General features: G+C 41.1%; 1 protein-coding gene across 1 annotated transcript in view; it reads left to right on the top strand.

Annotated features, from left to right (window-relative positions):
• Positions 1–21,678, top strand: part of RBM34 (RNA binding motif protein 34) — a 574,650-nt gene that overhangs the window by 121,427 nt on the left and 431,545 nt on the right. The window lies entirely within an intron of this gene.

Below are 21,678 nucleotides of genomic sequence, written 5' to 3' on the forward strand. Positions count from 1 at the left end.
CGGTCCCTTCAGAAGCGGTAATTCAACCGCTCCAGGCCGACGAGACAGCGTTAACTCGTCCTTCGGTCTCGGAGTCTACACCGGTGCCGGTTGTTGACTTTCCTCCAGAAACCGAAGTTCTGGATCTACCCGACACCATTCCTGTAGACAAGGTTACTCCTGCACGTGGGGCAGCTAGGCCTCCTGTATCCATGTCCATCAAGGCCTTTGCACGTGCTAAGGCTGCCAGCCAGGCCAAGGCCCATCCTAAACCTACCGCCCAGGCCCCTTCTTCTGATAAACAGATCATGTCTCTTGCTGCAGATCTTATTTCTCTTATCAGGGGGTCTCAGCCTCATCCGGGCAGAGGTTCTCAGCCGTCTGCAGAGAAAAGGCCCAGGACTGAGCAGGCCGACAACCTCTCTTCAGATGAAGCCTCTGGGGATTCTGAGCCTTCAGATACCCAAGAAGAATCCTTCCAGGCCTATGAGGACTCTGATGCTGAGGAATCTATTCCCTCTGTCTCTCCTCTATGAGGGAGCATTTTAAATGGCAGGGTCAGGAATTCTCAGATTCCAGGAAAAGGCTATGTACCCTCCTCAAGCTACCCCAGCACAGACCTTTAACTATCCCTCCAGTTATGGATGTCTTGGATGATGTTTTCTCCGACTCCAGTGCTAACCCTGATTCTCTCCCTCCTGCTCCTGTCAAGCCAGACAGATATTATAGGGTCCCTGACACCCACAAACATCTATTTAAGGCCCATTCTGTGGATCTAGAAACCATTTCACAGGGCCCCAAAGGAGTGGCTACTTCCACAGCCAAGAATCCACTGCCAGCGGATAGGGAAGCTAGGTCCCTGGAGAGATGGGGTAAAAAAGTTTATACCTCTACCACCCTGGCCATGAGGTCACTTAATTGCCTTTTTCACATGTTTCAGTACCAGGAATTTTTACTGGATGATTTACAGAAAAAATTAGCCTCTCCTGAGCCTATTGATAGAAAGGCATTGCAGGATCTAGTACATAACACTCAGCAGGTTAGCAATCATTTTCTTCAGTGTGGTTATGATGCATTGGAGGCTTCATGTAGGACAGCTATGACTGGGGCTGTTATACAGACATGCTTGGTTAAAAGAACAGCCACTGCCAGACCATGTTAAAGTAAAGTTACTTGATGCACCTTTGGAAAAACAGAAGCTTTTTGGTGCCAATGCACAAGATGTGTTGAAATCTATTGAGGAAAAAGCTAAATCAGTACAGACAGTCAAAGATTTCCTCCAGGTTCAGCCACCCAGATTCAGCAGGAATTAGCCTTCAAAAAATTGGTCCTTTCCGGACACTGACAAGTTTCAAAGGGGAAAAAACAGGCGTGCCCGAGGTAGAGGGCAATACCGAGGCTCCTACAGGGGCCGCCAATGGCAACCACCAAATCAAAGAAGTGGCGCAGGCAGTCTAGCTGCGCCACAAAGACAACCACAATGACTTGACTTTCATACCGCCCACAAAGGCTCAAAGAGAAGCACCTTTGGGCGGAAAATTATCCTTATTCTCAAAAAACTGGCATATCTTAACCAAGGACAACTGGATTCTGGATTTAATAGACAAAGGCTACAGATTCCACTTCCATACTTTACCAATAAGACAAGGCATGCCAAACCTGCCACTTCATCAAAGGGCAGAAGCACTCATTCAAGTTTCAAAGCTGTTAAATATATAGAAAAGGTCCCTCCACAGGAACAAGGCCAGGGATTTTATTCAAGACTGTTCCTTGTTCCAAGAAAGGAAAACAAATGGAGACCTATACTGGACTTGTCTATTCTAAATACTTATCTCATTGTGCCAAAGTTCAAAATGCTGACGTTGCAGCAACTCCTTCCCATGCTGGGCAAGGGGTCTTGGCTGGTCACTCTGGACCTCAAGGAGGCATACCTGCATGTCCCAGTCGGACAAAGCTGCAGAAGATACCTCAGATTTCTTGCAGGGGCAGAGCATTATCAATTCTCAGCATTGCCGTTTGGCTTATCTACTGCACCCAGAGTGTTCACGAAATGCCTGGCATCAGTAGTGGCACATTGCAGACTTCAGGGGATTCAAATATACCCCTACCTGGACGACTGCCTCATACAAGCAGACAACAAGCAAACCCTGATAGCAAACTTGGACTATGTCATTCAATTACTACAGGCCTTGGGATACACAGTCAACACTTCTGCCATCCCAACAGATCATTTTCCTAGGAGCCAAACTGGACACAAAAACACAGATGGCTTATCTCACAGAGGAAAAACAACAGCAGTTACCAGAGTACTTCAAAGGCCTTGCAAAGCTCTCCCAGCTGACTGCAAGGAAAATCCTGCAGGCCCTGGGGTTCATGGCATCTTGCATTCTTCTGATACCTTTGGCAAGACTTCATATGAGAAAGCTGCAATGGTATTTAAAAAGCTTATGGTCCCAACACAGCCAAAGCCTAGAGGACGTAATCCCACTCATTCCATGTCTGCAAAGAGAATTTTTGTGGTGGGCTCGAGCAAGTCAGTTAAACAAAGGCATGTCTTTCAACAAACCTCAAACAGGTCAAATGATTACAACAGACGCCTCAGACCATGGATGGGGGGCGCACATGGCGGGCAGATGCATTCAAGGTCAATGGACACCAAGGGAAAGGCATCTGCACATAAACCAAAAAGAGATGTTGGCAGTGATACATGCAATCGAGACCTTCGAAAAATCACTTCAACAAGGACATTTACTAATAAGGACAGACAACACCACGGTTATGTGGTATATAAACAAGCAGGGAGGCACTCATTCTTATCCCCTCTGCAGACTAACAATGATTCTCTGGGAAAAATCCCTAAGTCTGAACATACATCTACAATCCCAGTTTGTGCCAGGCAAGGACAATGTACTGGCAGACAAGCTGAGCAGAAATTTCTTGGATCCACACGAATGGAGGCTGCATCCTCACATTTTCTCACAAATAACAAGGACATGGGGAAGACCGGACATAGATCTCTTTGCTTCTCACATGAATCATCACCTAGAAAAGTTCTGTACAAGGACTCACCATCCTCTAGCCTGGAAAACAGATGCTCTCACCTTCAGCTGGAAGTCCCTAGCAATTTATGCATTCCCTCCTCTACCACTGCTGACCAAGGTGATACTGAAGATCAAAGCAGAACAACCAACAGGCATTTTGATAGCTCCAGACTGGCCAAGACAGCACTGGTACCCATTGCTGTTGAGCATAACTCGGACCAAACCGTGGCCTCTGCCCCTATGGCCTCTGCTTCTAACACAACACAATTACAGAATGGTTCATCAAAACCTGAAAACATTGCATCTGACAAGCCTGGAGGTTACCATAACTCCTTCCGATATCTCTCTTTCCAAAAAAGTTCAAGAGATCTTACTGGAAGCATGCAGACCTTCCACCAGAAAAACCTATTCAGCCAAGTGGAAGAGATTCATCATCTGGAATGCTAACAGGGGTCAGGATACAAGAGTAGTGAGTATAACTCAGATATTGGAATACTTGGCAGAAATGTTTCATACTGGTCTCTCATATTCTTCCATAAAGATTCATGCCTCAGCAATCTCAGCAAAATACAATTGTGATCCACCTGTGTTTTCACATCCTTTGCTAAGACAGTTCCTAAGGGGGATAACGAATATCAAACCTCCCAGGAAACCGCCAGTATCTGCATGGGACCTCAACTTCGTCTTGGAAAAATGAACTCTTCCTCCCTTTGAACCAGCAGCAACTTCAGAAATGCAATTTCTCTCACGGAAAACGGTGTTCCTATTGGCAATCACATCAGCAAGAAGAGTCTTGGAGATACAGGCACTCATGGCAGTACCTCTTTTTCTCATTTTTCATCAGGACAGAGTCTCTCTAAGAACCAATCCTTCTTTCATGCCAAAAGTAATTTCCAGGGTGTCTCTAAATCAAGCCATTCACCTGTCTACTTTCTTCCCCAATCCTCAAAACAGGGGGGAAGCACTGCTGCATACTTTGGACATACACAGGCAGCTACGCTACTACTTGGACAGAACTAAGGCCAACAAAAAGTCTGACCAACTGTTTGTAGCCTATGCTGCTGCAGTACAAGGAAAAGCAATCTCCAAACAAACATTTTCCAAATGGATTGGACACTGCATCGGATTCTGCTACTCTTTTCATGGAAAAGGTGTGCCAGCCAATATTAGGCCACACTCCACCAGAGCTATAGCCACATCCACAGCTTTCCTAAGAGGAGTGGCTACAAAGGACATTCTAGAGGCTGCTACATGGAGCTCCGTGCATACATTTACCAAGCACTACAACCTGCCTTTATACTCCAGATCCCGAGCAGGCTTTGCTTCGGCAGTCCTGCAGGGCATTTTAGCTACACCATCACTTTTTAGTTCCAACCACCCCCAGCTTGGCTATGGTATTCAACCCATATGTTATGACTGCAGTTGCATTCTTGAAGGACAGAGTACAGTTTTGTACCTACCGTAAATGTAGATGTCCGATAGATATACAACTGCAGTCGGATTCTCCCACCCTTCTACCCCTCTGCATCCTTCTTTATGGGTCCACTACCCCTATTCCTATTAGCTGGGGGTATCTCTATGGTGTATCTGTTTATTACTGTTGTGCATGTCTGGAATTCTTTATCCATTCACCAAATTTAGCCTTCCTAGGAGGGCACCTAGCATCTGGGGCAAGAAACACTGAAGAAGATGGCGTCGGCCGATGCCTTTGTACTCCAGCCGTTCTGACGTCGGAGAGGAGGCGACACCAGCCGACACCGGACCCAGACTTTGGAATTCTGCCGACCGAGGGCTGCCTGAGGCAGGACAACCCATATGTTATGACTGCAGTTGCATATCTATCGGACATCTACATTTATGGTAGGTACAAAACTGTACTTTTCTTTTACTCCCCCAGCACAGACCACTTGCTATCCCTCCAGTTTTAGACATTGTGGATGATGTTTACTTAGAATCTAGTCTAAATTCAGATTCTCTGCCTCCTGCTCCAGCCAAACCAGACAGATATTATAGAGTGCCTGACTCACACAAAATCCTTTAAAAATGCCCTGCTGCTGACCCAGAGACAATCTCCCAGGGTCCCAAAGGTGCTAAGGCTTCTATGGCTAAAAATCCTGTACCCTCTGAAAGGGACTCCAGAGCACTAGATAGGTGGGGAAAGAAGGTTTACACCTCAGCTACTCTAGCTATGAGAGCACTAAATTGTCATTTTCACATGCTGAAATACCAGCAATTCCTAATGTCTCAAATAAAACAAAAGATGACCACGCATCCTCAACAGTCTGAATTCAAGGAAATGCAGGATCTGTTGCATGCAGCTGAACAGGTGGGCAAACATACTTTACAATGTGGATTTGATTCCTTGGAAGCTTCCTGTAGAGCAGCTGTTACTGGGTCTGTTATACGTAGGCATGCTTGGTTAAAGGAACAAACTCTGCCTGATCATGTTAAAGCAAAGTTACTAGATGCACCCTTACAGCAGGATGTTTTGTTTGGAGTTAAAGCAGAAGAGGTTTTAAAGAAAATGGAGAATAAGGCAAAATCTATGCAGACGGTCAAAGATTTCTTATAGGTACAAACCCCACACTTCAGCAGACATTGGCCAACAAAAAATTGGTCCTTTCCAGCTTCTGACAGACCACAGAGGGGTAAATACAGACGCCCAAGAGGCAGAGGTCAAGCACAAACCCTTTACAAACCTCGCCAATGGGGCACTGCAATACAGAAGGGAGGAGAAGACAGGTCCCAAACTACTAGAAGACAAACACAATGACTTAAACCTCAAACTGCCAAGCAAAGCTCTCTTGGCAGCTCCCTTGGGAGGAAAATTAGCACTTTTTGCAGACAACTGGCACATCATCACAAAGGACAAATGGGTCCTAGACATTATCTCACAAGGATACAGATTCCATTTCCACACCTTGCCAAGGATAAAAGGAATGCCAAACCTGCCACAAAATCAATGGGCAGAGGCACAAAAACAAATTACAGCCCTCATGGACATGAGAGCCATTCAACTGGTATCTACACAGGAGCAAGGCCAAGGATTTTACTCAAGGCTCTTTCTAGTCCCCAGAACGAACAATGCTTGGAGACCCATTCTGGACCTTTTGATTCTAAATACCTTCTTGCAAGTACCCAAATTGAAGATGCTAACACTACAGCAGCTTCTTCCCATGTTGGGCAAGAAGGCTTGGCTAGTAACGTTGGACCTCAAGGAGGCATACCTGCATGTCCCTATCAGACAAAATTGCAGAAGATACCTCCGTTTCATTGCAGGTTCAACCCATTACCAATTCTCTGCACTGTCCTTTGGCTTATCTACTGCGCCCAAGGTCTTCACAAAATGCCTGGCACCAGTAATTGCGTACTGCAGACAGAGGAATTCAAATATACCCATACCTGGACGACTGCCTCATCCAAGCAGAAAGCAAGGACATTCTCTTACAACATCTGGCTTTTGTAAAACACCTTCTAAGTTGCCTAGAGTACACAGTAAACGAAAAGAAATCAAAACTAGTGCCCTCACAAAAAATAACATTCCAGGGTGCCAGCTTGAATACAACGGCCCAGATGGCTTATCTGACGCCAGACAAACAACTACAACTAACTCAATACTTCAGAATAATGGCAACAAAGGCCCAGCTCCCTGCAAGAAAAATTCTGCAGGCCTTGGGCTTCATGGCATCTTGCATACTACTAATACCATTTGCAAAAATGAATATGAGGAAATTACAATGGTATCCGAAAAGCGTATGGACTCAACACAGCCACAGCTTGGAAACAATGATACCTCTCATTCCCTGCCTTCAACAGGAGTTTCTATGGTGGTCACAGGCATGTCACCTTAACAAGGGCCAGCCTTTCACCTTACCCCCAGCCAGGCAAACTATGACAACAGATGCATCCGACTATGCCTGGGGAGCACACATGGCAGGACAGTGTGTTCAAGGCATATGGACTGCAGATAAAAGAAATCTGCACATCAATCAAAAAGAAATGCTAGCTGTACAGAATGCTTCGACAGCCTTCAAGGACCTCTTACATCCAGGACAGCTTATAATAAGGATGGACAACACCACAGTAATGTGGTACATAAGCAAGGGGGTACATACTCCTACCCTCTATGCAGGCAAGCAATGACCTTGTGGAACACAGCACTGGCTTACCAAGTTCAATTACAAGCTCAGTTCCTGCCAGGAAAAAAGAACATATTGGCAGACGACCTAAGCAGGAACATCATGGATCCCCATGAGTGGAAACTGGATCCACAAGTATTTGCAATGATAATTAAAAAATGGGGGCACCCAGACATAGATCTGTTTGCCAACCCCCAAAACTATCAGCTATCAAAGTTTTGCACCAGGACATTTCACCATCAAGCTTGGAAAGTGGACGTACTCTCATTCAGTTGGAAAACGCTGACAGTATATGCCTTTCCTCCATTGCCCCTTCTCACAAAGGTGCTGCTGAAAGTCAGGATGGAGAGACCCCGGATGATACTCATTGCCCCAGACTGGCCACGCCAGCACTGGTACCCACTACTAAGGAACATGGCCCACGGCCCACCTAGGATTTTACCACAAATTCCTCATCTGCTCACACAGCAAGACAGTCAGATTCTACACAGCCATCTCAAAACCTTAAATTTGGCTGCATGGCAAATCACCTAAGCAACAAGCCAGCTCCTCTTTCACAAGCTGTTATGGATGTCATTCTAGAGGCCAGGAGGCCCAGCACCAGGAAAGCCTACACAGACAAATGGAAAAGATTTTGCGCCTGAAACCAAGCTAAAGGCCAAAATACCTTTGAGCAGGACATACTTCAGATACTACAATATTTAACGGAGATGTTACACAAAGGACTTTCTTTTTCATCTATTAAAATCCATGCCTCAGCTATTTCAGCTCACTACAACACAGATCCTCCCTTGTTTTCACATCCACTTCTAAGGCAGTACCTCAGAGGGGCCAAAAACATTAGGCCTCCCAGGACAGCACCAACACCAACTTGGGACCTCGACTTTGTTCTGGAAAAACTTACGCTGCCACCTTTTGAACCAGCTTTCTCAGCTGATTTAAAGTTTATATCTTGGAAGACTGCCCAGCTGCTAGCAATTACTCCAGCTAGAAGAGTCTCAGAGCTACAGGTATTAATGGCAGTAGAGCCTTTCCTCATTCTCCATCAAGACAGAGTTTCTCTACAAACTAACCCCTCCTTTATGCCAAAGGTGGTATCCAGTGTGGCTCTAAATCAAACCATCCATTTACCCTCCTTCTTCCCAAATCCACAGAACAAAGGAGAAAGACTCCTGCACTCCTTGGACATTCACAGGCAACTACATTACTACTTGGATAAAACTAAGGTTTTCAAAAAATCTGACCAGCTTTTTGTATCCTATGCTACAGCATCACAAGGAAAGGCTATCTCAAAGCAGACCATTTCCAATGGATAGGACATTGCATACGTTTTTGCTACACCCATCATGGAAAACCAGTTCCTGCTAGCATAAGGCCCCACTCCACCAGAGCAGCATCTACATCTACAGCCTTCCTCAGGGGGGTGCCAACCAAGGATATTCTGGAAGCTGCAACTTGGAGTTCAGTACACACCTTCACCAAACACGATCACTTACCACTTTACTCTAAGTCTAGAGTTGGCTTTGCCACTGCAGTTTTGCAGAGCCTTCTAGCCTCCTCTAACCCTGTTTGACTCCACCTCCCATCCTTAGCTTTGGGATTCAACCCAAGTGTGATGACTGCAGCAGGGTAACATGATGAACATAGTACAGTTTTGTACCTACCATAAATATAGATGTTCGAGTGTATACCCTGTTGCAGTCCAGGTTACCCTCCCTCCATCCCCTCTGACGTAACTGAAACCTTTCAATACCTTAAAATCCGATACAACCTTTGTGGTGTATTTACTTATAGCTGGAGGGAGGTTTTGTTTGTGCTAAACTTTTATTATTAGTACTATCTACTGACCACCTTTTTTGGGGGGAGGGGCACCTGACATCTGGGGCAAGAAAAACTGAAGAAAATGGCGTTGGATGCCTCTTGTATACCCCTGGAGCACTGACGTCAGGTAAGAAGCGACGGCAACCGATGCCGGACCAAGACTTTGGAATTCGGGCCGACTGCGGGACCGCCTGACGGCAGGATAACCCAAGTGTGATGACTGCAGCAGGGTATACACTTGAACATCTACATTTATGGTAGGTACAGAACTGTACTTTAATGAAGAGTGACAGTAAACTGCAATAATAGTAGTTGGATAACAAGTGGTAAAATGCTAGCAGAAAACAGTTAAATGCAAAAACAAACTCATAGTGCAGTCAGGAGATCACAAGTCTTACAATAGTAGTATAATATGGGAACATGAGGTACCCAGAAGTAGGTACATATTTACAAAATGTACAATGCACATAGGTGGTAGTAGAATGTAAGCATCAGAGGTAGAGATACTCAGGCTTGAACCCTGTATCTTGGATGCAGGTGGCAAGGACCTGAATTCCCTACCAACCACTATTTGTAAAAAATTGCAGATTTTTGCCTCATATTTGTTCTGTTCCTCTTAAAATCTGTGGCTTTTGCACCTTCATTTTTTCTTGCAAATGTTTGTAGTGCAGTGGTGCACTGGTAGCATTGTTGCCTGACCGCTATAGGTTCTCTGGTTTGATTCTTGGCTGGAGTATCTTCTGTGTGGAGTCTGCATATCTTACAAAGATGTGTCTGGAGTGTTTCTCCCTGCTCTGCTGAAAATTGACTTTGTTTTGTTCCAAGTCAGACTAGTTTCCTGGTTAACAAATGTTTAAAAATAACAGGCATTTGAATTTCAGACTTCATATTCTTCAGAAAGTACATGGTAACACAAAACCTTTTATTCTAGCAATTGTCTAAGTTTATAACATGGATATTTGAAATTTGCCCAATTTTTTGGGACTGTATTCCCCCATTATTGGCCTCATCCAGGTATTTTGTCCTAAGGTTGAGAGCTATGCTAGAACTGAATTCACTGAATGTTTGGGGGCTGTATTTCCCCCATTACTGGCTTTGTCCACATGTTTTTTGCTAAGAGGTTGAGAGCTATGGTGAGAACTGAATTCACTGAATATGTTTGGCAGCTGTATTCCCACATTGTTGGCTTTTTTCAGATGTTTTTTGCTAAGAGGTTGACAGCTATGGTGAGAACTGAATTCACTAAATGGTAGCCATTTTAAGTTTGTCTTCCTCTGTTTCAGCTGATTTGCCATAGTGGTATGTTATGATGATTGATTTGCACAGGGTTCAAGACGTGGCAGCGAAATGTATGGTGGTAACACAGCATTTTATTCTAGCAACTTTCCAACATTATACAAACAATGTTTAAAATGTGTCCCTGGTTTTTGGCCTTTTGCCCCTCCCCCCAGTAAATTTTGGCTTTTTCCAAATTTCTTGTGCTGCAAAGTTCAGAGATACAGCTGGGTATTGAGTAGCTTTTACAAGGAGCTGAGAGCTGCAGGGAAACAAAAGTTTAGTGCTGCTTATGCTAAGTCTGCTTGCATTGTTAATAGCACAACAGGTAGTGTACTTGCTTTTGCTGCAGAAGGCTGTGGGTTCTACTCCCACAGTAGGTAGATACATTGCTGATACTGTACTGTGTTGTAAAGGGGGTGGATGCTGCAGTCCTTTCTGGCAAAGATACCTAGTAACTATGAACCTGTTATCAGTTTGCCATGCATTCCATATTGCGGTATTACTAGCTTATCATTTTTTTAATGCATGCAACATAGGCAATTTATTCTTCAAAGGGAACAGGCACTTTATTTGTAGATGAAACAATGACATATAAAGTTGTTTGCTAGCAGCAACCTCTTTATTAGTTACAGATTTCTTTAATGTGGATTTTACTACTTCAGAGATTGTGCATATTTACTGATACTGGTGGACTATAGAAGGTTGAGTAGACTTTTTATGATGGAAATGTTCTGAATTGGGCAGTTCTGTCATTGGTGCATGCATTTTGTTTCATTGTTTACTGAAAAAATGTTGAAAACAATACATTTAAAATGCCCTCTTACAACTGCACTGTATTGTACAAGGAATATAATGTAATACAATCAGGAAGGTGTATCAAAGAGTATGTGTATGTTTATTGTTCAAGGGGCCTATGATTTGAAAACAGCCCAAAGTTAATCTTTATCTGCTACTGGCAAAATGAATTTTCTTTGAATGTGGGTTTCAATGTTGTTTCAATGAATGTGAGTTTGAAGGGCAGAGAAGTTTTAATGCTAAGTCTGTTTTCATTGTGAGACTGCATTGCATGGTTTAGCAGATATCTATTAGGGTTTGTACTGTAAAATGCAAATAAAACTTTCAAATGAAATCCAAATCATCGCAGAAGTAAAGCAGTATGCATATTACAGTGTTTATAGTAAATGGGGCGAAATAACCAAGGAAAGGGACATTGGAATGGCTGCAGGGAGGAGGCACCATTCGACCATGATTTTGTGGGGAGGAAGGGTAGCAAACTCAGACAGCCCCGGGTGAACTATACCTCTCAACTTTCCATATTTTTGCTTCTTATTTTTGGTTTGTTCCTCATAAAATTTGTAGTTTTCTGGCAAATCATTTAGGAATGAAGTCACTAAATAATGACAGACATTGAGTTTCAGATGTTATAACCTTCAGAAAAATGCATGCTAACGCAAGACCTGTTATTCTATCAACTGTCTTAAGTTTGTACAAGAGCAATTTATAGTACTGTTTGTATGTTTCCCCCAATATATTTATTTGGCCTTGTCCAGATTTCCTGTATTAAGAGGTTGAGAGGTATGTGCAAATAAATCGCTTTATAGAATTAGGAATATCCAAACCTCTCAACTGTCCCCAATTTTGGCTCAAAATGTTGCTCTTCCCCTAATAACCCCTCCGCAAAATGGCAATTTTGGAAAAAAATGTAGAGGGTTTACAGTTATAAATAATGTAATGATCAGAGTTATAGATTATTTTTATTTCAGAAATGCATGTAGATGCTTTTATTTTGTCAGCTGCTCAAGTTAACAGTACTAATGTTAAAAAGGTGTCCCTTCTTTGACAGGTTCCCAGCTGTATTTTGTGGCAATTTTATATTTTTGCATCACATTTTTGGTCTGTTTTTCATAAAATTGTGGTTTTCTGCCAAATTAGTGGCAAATCATTAAAGACTGAAGTTAGAAAATAATGGCAGACATTTGAGTTTCATATTTCATACCCTTCAGAAAATTCATACTAATGCAAGACCTACTACTATTCTATTATCTTTCTAAGTTTCCAAGAGCAGTATTTAAAAATTGTCCTTATTTTTGGGCCTGTGTCCCACTTTTATGTATGGCTTTGTCCAGATTTCTTGCTCTGAGGTTGAGAGGTATGAGTGTCAGAGCCATCACCATCAGCTAGAGACTCAATCCCCCATGTAGTGATCTGGATGTGTCCAAGCAAGGCAAGGAGCAGTTATGTAGTGTAAGTGTGCAGAGTGTTCCCCCATCTAAGTTAGACACAAGTACAATAGTGGCTTTTCATCTATCCTTGATTTTGCAGAATGTTCTGGTTTTCTATCATATTTTTATACTGTTGATTTATGCTTATTATTCAGAAAATGCATGCTGTCGCAGTGCTCTGTTGCTTTGTGTTTAAGTAGCAATGCTTTAATGACCATCGGGTAAGCTTGTCTGAGATTGTAAGATGCAAGTAACCTTTAATAAGCATGCTGTTAAATAATTACCAACACTGAAAGACTTTTTGTTGTTGCCATGCAGAGAATATTTACATGACTAGATAATGTACAAGCCTTAGGTATTATAGGTTCATACTAGGCTATCTGCCCAAGGGCATTTTATAAGCGTCAAGCAGTGACACTGAAGTAATCCCTGGGGTATATCTGCGATCTCCCATCTATTGGTCAAGATTCCTCTTGAACAAGCAGCGAGGTGCTCTGCCTCACATGGGATTCTGTTCCACAGCATAGGAATCTGTCCCTCCAGCACGTTCTATTTATAACGTGTCAAGGTTTAAAGTCTCCCGCCCTTGTGGTTCTGAGGGATCTAGATTTTTGAGGTGAAGCATATTCATCAAATCTGGGTTTGACATGGCCTTATATGTCAGGCACAGGTCACCTCTGAGTATGAGACTGAATAGAGCTGGAGTTCTTTCAGTCGGGCAGCATAAGACATATTTTTGAGACCCTTTATCCTTTTGGTGAGGAACTTTTGGGGCCTTTCAAGCTGCAGCAGGTGTCTGGTCAGATACATTCGAGCAGGGCATTGTACTCAATCATAGGTCTAATGAGTGATGAGTACAGGGGACGATGACCTCCCTTGATCTAGATGTGAATCCCTTCATGATCAGGTGGTGATATGAAGGTTTTCCTAACTACTTTAGCAACATGAGTGTCATACTGTCAACCTGGGTCCCCAGATCCCTGATGACTTTTTCTGTGCTCAATGGATTGCCACCTATATGGTAGCTAGGGGTAACCTTGTTTTTCCCAAGGGTATGACTATGCATTTTTGGCATTTAACTTCAGGCCATGGCTCTGGCACCAGTTATCCGTTTCTGTGAGGCCCTTCTGGAGGATATCTGTGTCAGATGTGTTTCGATGGCGCCCAGTTTGCAGTCATCTGCAAACTTTGTCAGCCATAACCCTCCTGTGTTTGCTTGTACTTCAGAAAAGTAGATGCAGAACAAGAGTGGACCCAGGACTGAGCCCTGTGGGACACCACTTGTGACAGGCTTTGAGTCTGACATGGCTCCAGCAACTCTGACCCTGTGGGTTCTGTCACTTAGCCAGTTTATCTTGTGATGTATGGGTTTACATTCAAGCTGATGAGTTTGGCCTTTGCCAGGTCGAGGTGGGCTGTATGGACTGCCTTTCCCTCATCAATGGCCTTGGTGACTGTCTCGAAAAAGTCAACCAAGTTTAAGAGGCAGGATCTGCCTTTGACAAAGCCAAACTGGGTTGGATCCAAAGTCTGCAAGTACCCTATGTCTTTATTTATGAGTTCCATTATGATCCTCTCCATGGCTTTGCAGATAAGGCTGTCAAGCTAATGGGGCAGTAATTTCCAGGGTCTGTGGAGGCACCGCCCTTATGAAGTGGTATTGGAATGTATATGACAGTATTTATAATAAAGGACAGGATTACAGTATTTTCAGAAGCTCATTACATTTGTTGGATCGTTGCAGTCATCTTTGCAGGCTTTACTTGTAAACTAAGCAAAATGCCAATGTATCATGTATGGTCCATAACCTGTGCAGTAATCCTTTAAGCAGTTTATCTTGAGCTTGTTTCTTGTTTGCAGTTCATTTTTTACTTTGATCATGTTTTCCCCATGAAACAAGTAGATAGTTGTTGTCAGGCAGCAGGTCTTTTTTAGATAAGAAACATTTTTACAAGTGGGGTATCACAGAGATTTCTACTTTCAGCATGTTACTTGGTACTGTTATAAAGCTGAATATAAGTTAAAATCAGAACTGCAGTGCAAGGAGAAGCTTGTTTTTTTATACTTGATTTTGACTAGTATTCCAGTAATGTATTTAATTTATTTTTTCATGCCTCACAACCTTTTGTTTCCATCTAGATAATTAAGTAAGCTGTCATGTAGCCAATGCATTTGAAATATTTTTTTCTTCTACACTTCATTTTGTCTTGATTGGACTCTCGTAATGACGGTTTGGCACCCAGGGCAGCATATTTAATTAAAGTTCCAGTTGTGTTTTTGAGCATAGCTCCACCCCTTTCTAATTGGCCACCCCCCTTCACATTGGCCCCACCCATTCAGCTGGCACCTGCAGCCCCCCTTTAATTTGAAGTCACCAGCTGCCACTGCTGAACTTGCTGAATAGATTTTCTGAGTGCAGGAAAAAACAAGATTTTTAGAAGTTTTTTATCCAGTTCAGTATATGTTTGATTATCCGAACAATATGATTATCCGAACTATCCTTGGTCCCAGTTAGTTTGGCTAATCGACTCTCTACTGTACCTTTAAGAAGGCATCAGCTAATAGAAAGGCCTACTTCATGTCTCAATTTGAGCCATTTCTGCTACTTAAGAAAAGAATGGCAGATTTAGAAAAGGGTGGCAGCAGAGGCTATTAAAACTGTATAACTCTGTCTATTTCAGTAGAACAGTTGCAACAGTCTCTTAAGGCTACAAGAGCAAAATTCCCTGTCCAGATGGGCTGCCTATTGAAATGTACACTGTGTAGGAGGAGAAACTATTTATAACTAATATCAGCAGATTAGCCAATGTAGTCATGTCATTGTAAGCCACAGTTGAGGTAATTAAAAATCAGGTGAAGATCCCTCATTAATAATGTTTTATATTCCTTTATCAATTATGAATCATGACTGTATTCTTATTTCCTTATTAGCATACAGGATTGCTCCATTCTTAACCTAATTTGATGGACCCAATTCAGACTGGGTTCATTTTAGGGTGCACATTTGATTAATGTGTTAGTCACATCTCTGGTTATAGATTGTGCCTTCAAGAATAGGAAACTTCTTCTTCTGACCAGTCTTAATGCAGCAAAAGCATTTGCCTGAACTGATTGGTCATTTCTACTCTTAGCCTTAGAAGGGATTGGCTTTTCCATGGTAAACTTAATTAAAGCTGTACAGCTAAATTACAAAATAAGAATTGAGATAGGTTCTAGACTATCCATAGAAATGCCAAGGTGTGCTAGACAGGAGTGTCCCTTCCCCCCTTGTTGTATGCACTTTATTTGGAACTCTTAGAAATTAGATTGAGGTCTTTGTTACATTCAGGTTGCATTTTGTTAAATTCCTCATAAACTTTTTACTGTATGGTTATGATTTCCCATTTTATTTATGTAACAGTAAGGTAGAGTTGCAGGAAGTTGTTGATGAACTTCCCCCTTTTGGAGAGGTTTTGAGTTAAGTCAATCAGGCAAAGACTAAAGTTATCCATTTCTTGAGACCTGGGGGCAAAATTAACTTACACCCATGAAAGCTCAGTTGAACTGTAATTTTCTGAAATCATTAGGTGAAGTAAAGAAGTACTTTCAGGTTTGGAGAGGTTTAAATTTGGATCTTAAACATGAGTAATGTTTGTTAAATAGTTAGTTCATCCCCTTATTGTGTGTTTCCTAGTGCTCCCATCTTCATCCTAATTAAGAATTCCATGCTCATGATTAAAAGAGTGTCTACTTCCTTTTTATGGATAGGTAAGAAACCTAGACTTTCTTGGAATCTCTCACTCTTCTTGGAGCATGGGTGGACCAAATCTACTGGACTTTGCGACCTTTATTAAAATAGCTATACTGCGGTGGTGGTGCTGCGGTAGCGTTGTCGTCTCACAGTAAGACGTCCTGTTCGATTCTCAGCTAAAACGTCTTCTGCGTGGAGACATGCGTGAATGGGGGTACCTTCGTTGAAGGTTGTGCGTCAGGCCTGGTAAGTCGGTACGTAAAAATCTACTGCCAATCATTAGCAGACCGGAGTTCCGCTGTGGCGACCCCTAACTGGGAAAAGCCGAAAGATACAACAACATTAAAATAGCTAGACTTAAAAACTATACAGCCTTCTCTTTAAACATGTCTCCTCAGTCTGGAGAAATATTGTAAGGGACTGCAAGGGAGGGATCTCTTCATTCTATAAGTTATTTGTGTTGAAAAAATTCCTAAGAAATGTCATATAGTCAGAGTTACTGGAGACCATAAACCTGGCTTTTGGAACTACAGAGATGCAACAATTGCTAGACAACCTATGTCCTTTGCCCTTAACTAAATAATATATGGGATTTCTAAACTACCACTTCGACGCTGGCTTAACTCATTACATCTGAGTGACTCCTCCAGGTGCATCTGCAGTTAGTTAACTCCTACTAACACCTCTAGGCATCAAATATTACTTGTTCATATTTGCAAAAGTAATTCATAACCATGCTATGTACAAGATTTTAAAATATTTAACCTTAAAGCTTATACAGTGGCAAATTCAACTGCATTAATATTTGACCTCTGTTTAGTACAGGTAAAGAGATATTAACTGTTATTATGATATTAATTTGTATAGCTATAATTTCACATTTTTCTAAATATCTCAACTCCCTAGCCTCTTATGAAAGCTTTCAGCAAGATGAATAATATGCTGCTGACAGCATCTGTGTAACTTGAGTGGTTGCTGAGATATTAAGTTGTTTACAAAATATTGCAAAAACAATAGTTACTGTATTTACTGTGAATTATAAAATTCAGTTTAAGACCTGGAACCTAAAGAATACTACCACTATAAAAACAGTTTGTGCTGAAGAGTTTGCCATTTATACTTCTTTCATTATTGTACAATGAACAAATGCTGTGTCTTACAATGTATATATTGTACAGTTGTGGAGCTTTTCTCCCCGGGCCTCCGCTGAAAACGGGCCCTTGGCGCAGTCTGACTTTTCCGGTTAACAAATGTAATAAATAAGTAAAATAAATAATCCCTGTGGTTCCAGAGATGTGAACATTTGTTTTGAAATGCGAGGACATCATTTGATTCTGTCAAAAGGCTTGAGCCTCTTCCCATTGGAATTTATAGTGCAAACTTCCTGAGCTCTACTGAAGTGAATGAGTTAAAGATCAGTTCTACTCTTCAGTGTTAAGATCAGCTTTAGGTTGGGATGCTGCAGCCCAGTGATAAGGGTTAAAAGTTAAATTGGGTCTACAAGATGTTGAGAAATCATAGCAAAAAAACTTAATACCTCTCTTTTTGCATATAAAGTCTGGCTACACAACCAAATCAGATTGGTTTCCCTGTGCATCTTGGTGGAGAATTAATTGTAGCCAAATGTATGATAAAGAGAATATATAAAATCTTCCTATGATCTAATTCCCAGTCAGCGAATACTTGTAGAATAATATGGGAACAATACCTTAATACCAGTATTACACACGAAAGTTTGTCTGTGTTAGTACAGATCCGCAGATATTCTAGTAGACTACGTAAGTATAGATCCTTCCAGAGGCAGTGTTTATTTTAATACTTTTAAACATCAGCAAGATTTTCCTGCATGTTCTCCAGTGCCTTCACCCATCTGCTGGAGATGCATCTTAAAGGAAAAAGTGGACTGGAGACCTATCTTTTGGGAATGGCCAGATTTGTTACCCTTACAAGTAAGAGTTTCATTATACCTGTGATAGATTATGGCCTAGTGAGGTCAATATAGCATCGTCATCCTCTTTCTTATTGGCTTTGTTCTTTATGCTTTTCTTACCTATCCCTTCATTCACAGGGTACTGCAGAAGAGCAGAAAGAAGAGGCCAGTAATGATCTCAATGGCACCATTTTGGACCAAGCAGCACTGATTCTTCATTTTGCTGAGTCATGCTAGGGAGAAGCCCTTCTTGCTGCCCAGCAAGTAGATCTACCCAAGGCAGAGGGTTGGTCATATATTCCATTATGAGGACCTTGAGGCTTTTTTGTATGGTAGGCTGTGAGAGTACCAGGTTAGATATTTCATATGCAAGGGGGTATGTAGCCATGCTTTTGTAAATAGTTTAATGTGAAAGTTTTTGAATATTTTGCTAATGTTTTGCTTGCATTTTAACAATAAAATGGTATTACTAATCATTTGTTGTGCTTGTGTATTCATTGGAGTGGTATTAAATAGGTGAATTTGTTAGAATTTAAATGTTGTGCATAACAGGAAGATACATGTCTGGTGCACAAGTGATTTATTGCTCACTCTTTACTTGGCAGTGTGCTTCCTATTAGAGAGGAATCCACTCTGTTTAATGGTATAGACTCGTTTGCTATCCCTATGTGTTTCAGCAATTTGATATGATCATTATGGTTTGGGTGTCTCTGCGTTATGTTATATAAAAGCAAAGTTGTGAATATTAGGCAGATATTAACTATTGATGTGAAAAGTTGTTATATTTGTTAGGTTTTTGTATTAGAAAATCTTATTGGTTGCTTGTTTAGTGGTTATGCACCAAGTTTGTCATTGGCATCAACCCCTATTTTTCCTGTTTTGTACATAGGGATTCAGGGTGTTACATCAACCGTGACAATCATCTAAAGCCAATGTCCACACTGTGGGGCAGCCAGGGGGCTAGTATGTGTCCCTTTTGGAGGAATTCAAAATGATGAGTATAGCAGGTGGATTGAGCACATTTTGTATTGTTTTTTTTTTAAGCAGGAAGACATTTATGTTCCAGCTGGATATATTGTCAGTTGAGTATGTATCACTGTTTTTTTATGTTATGTTTATGAATTTAACTGTGTGTTGTAGTACTCTTTTTCATTGTTTTTCATTGAATGAGATAAAACACAGGTGTGCATTGATACCCTTCTGTGTACATTGCAATAGAAAGTATTAACTGTAAAATGAAAAGCTATGGAGTTTGGTGCCCCTGAGTCAGTCTATTGCCAGTTATTCCGGTTTATTGACTAGACTGCTCTGACTGTTGTACATTACGTGTTAGCCAGTATCTTCATGATGCTGTCATTTGCAATTCTAGCATGTGGTTTATTTAGGGAAGAGATGCTTCAGGAGGCCATTGTGCTAATCAGGAAACTTCAGAGCAAACCATTATGCATGTGAATAAAGCTTCAAATTGTACTGCTAATAAGGGCATTGCAACATTAATTTTAATGATATGAATAGCAGTGAGGAGGAAGCATGTCTTGCGAAAGGAACCGGAAAGCAAAATGTGTCCCTTTTCCTCCCTCATAAACATTCTCATAGTCTCTTTTATTGAGACCACAGTTTCAAGTTTTGTTTCCCTGTAGTTGGTTTAAAATGTTTTATGTTGTTTCCTACTGTTGAAGTGTAAAGCAAAATGTTTCAGGTTGATTCAGGTAAAATCATATTCCTGTCTGTATTAATTTTGCCAACTACAGAAGAATTACTTTAGCATCTAGATGTCTGTATTAATTCTGCTGTGTGCAGGACAGGTTAGCCTGTGGAGGCTGCAGTAATTTGCTTACATGCAGAATGTGTTAGAAACCTCGCAGAGTAGTTTAGCATCTCTTGGCTTGTTTTACTCAGCAGCAGACAGAACAACTTAATGTTTTTAGGCTGTATTTTTTAACTGTACAGAACACAGAGCATCTTAGCATGTATGTAGAGTTTGTTTAATTCACTTGCACATGTAATTATCAAACATAAAGAAGTTGTATGATTCACTTTATTTTACATGTTTGCATATACTGTTTGTTGCAGTGTTTAAAAGGGAAGCAACATGGTCTTGGTTTTGATTGACTAAGATACCCAGTTGCCAAATATAACATAGACTAATATTTTCTTTATTTCACTTCATTGCAGACATCATCTGGTGATTTGTGTACATCTTACCCACAAGCAGAGCCTGTACTAATTGTATTGCACAATGAACATTTTAGCTTCTGGAGTGCAAGGAGCAGCTTAGCATGTATAGGCTGTGTTAGTTTAGTCATATACTGCAGTAATGAGTGAGTAGTAGTATGCAGCATTATGGTATTGTTATTTGACAATTTTTATTGCCTTATAACTCGGAGAGAAGTAATATAAGTACAGGCAACATAAGTAGCTTGCTTTCTTTACATGATTGCATATTTCATTTAGTGCATTGTTAGCATGTGATATTACAGTACTGTGGAAAATCTTAGCATCTGGAGGCCATGTTAATTATGTCATGCAAATGTGTGTGGGTGTGAAAAGTAATGGATGTCATGAGAATGGAGTTGTCAGCATTATCCTCTTATTTGTAAAATGCTGTTGTCCAATGGCTGGTAATGAGGGGAAATGACCAAATGTAAGCAAATGCAGTACTTCACTTTTATGTTATGCGATTGTAAGTATCATTTTTGGGGCACTAAAATCCAGCATTTTGAATATTAATTTTTTCAAGGCAATTCAGTTATAAAAAAGCCACATCCAGCCACAGTCTTGTTTCAAAAGCACTATTCTCTAATGGTAAGAAATAGTAGTGAGTTACAAGCAAAGAGAATGTTTCATTTTTTATGTGATTTTGAGTCGTTCGTTGCAGTGTTTAATGATGAAGCAGCATGTTGTCTATTATTTGACAAGCGCACAGATCAGCTTAGCATCTAGAAAGGGATAATTGTACCACAGTAATACATTTGTTAAAAAGAAAGTCTTCAGATTATAGCAACATAAATTACTTTAATTCTTTGACAAGCACTATTGTCTGATAAATTACAGGAACATGTAGTACTTAAATATGATCCAAAACAATATCTGTATTTATTTTAAATGTTTACATTTATCATTTGGTACACTGTAAGCATGTGGATGTTGCTGCACTTATAGCAATAATTAATAGTTAAATGTGGTCCATAACAATATTTTTGTTTTACAATTTACACTTTTAATTTGTTGCACTGTAAGCATTACTATGGTAAGCCCTAAGGTCTTTAGGTTGATTTATTTCTGTTATGCAAATGCATTTGTGAAAAAAATGACAGATGATCATTGAGAAGCATTGTATTCTCTAACACAGTGGGTAAAACCTAGAACCAGCTTCCTAATGAACTCCCTTCTCTTTCTTCTACACTGCTCTTCAAAAATATCTCAAGGAATACCTCATAACACACTGGCTGTGCTCCTGCTCTAACCCTGACTAACATCTAATTCCCTGTCTCCCACTTCCTTTACTCATCCCCTCTATTCTGCCCTACAATGTCTA

The sequence above is a fragment of the Protopterus annectens genome, chromosome 16.part0 (genome assembly GCF_019279795.1).
Source record: "Protopterus annectens isolate FY-2018-M chromosome 16.part0, PAN1.0, whole genome shotgun sequence".
Lineage (NCBI taxonomy): Eukaryota > Metazoa > Chordata > Ceratodontiformes > Protopteridae > Protopterus > Protopterus annectens.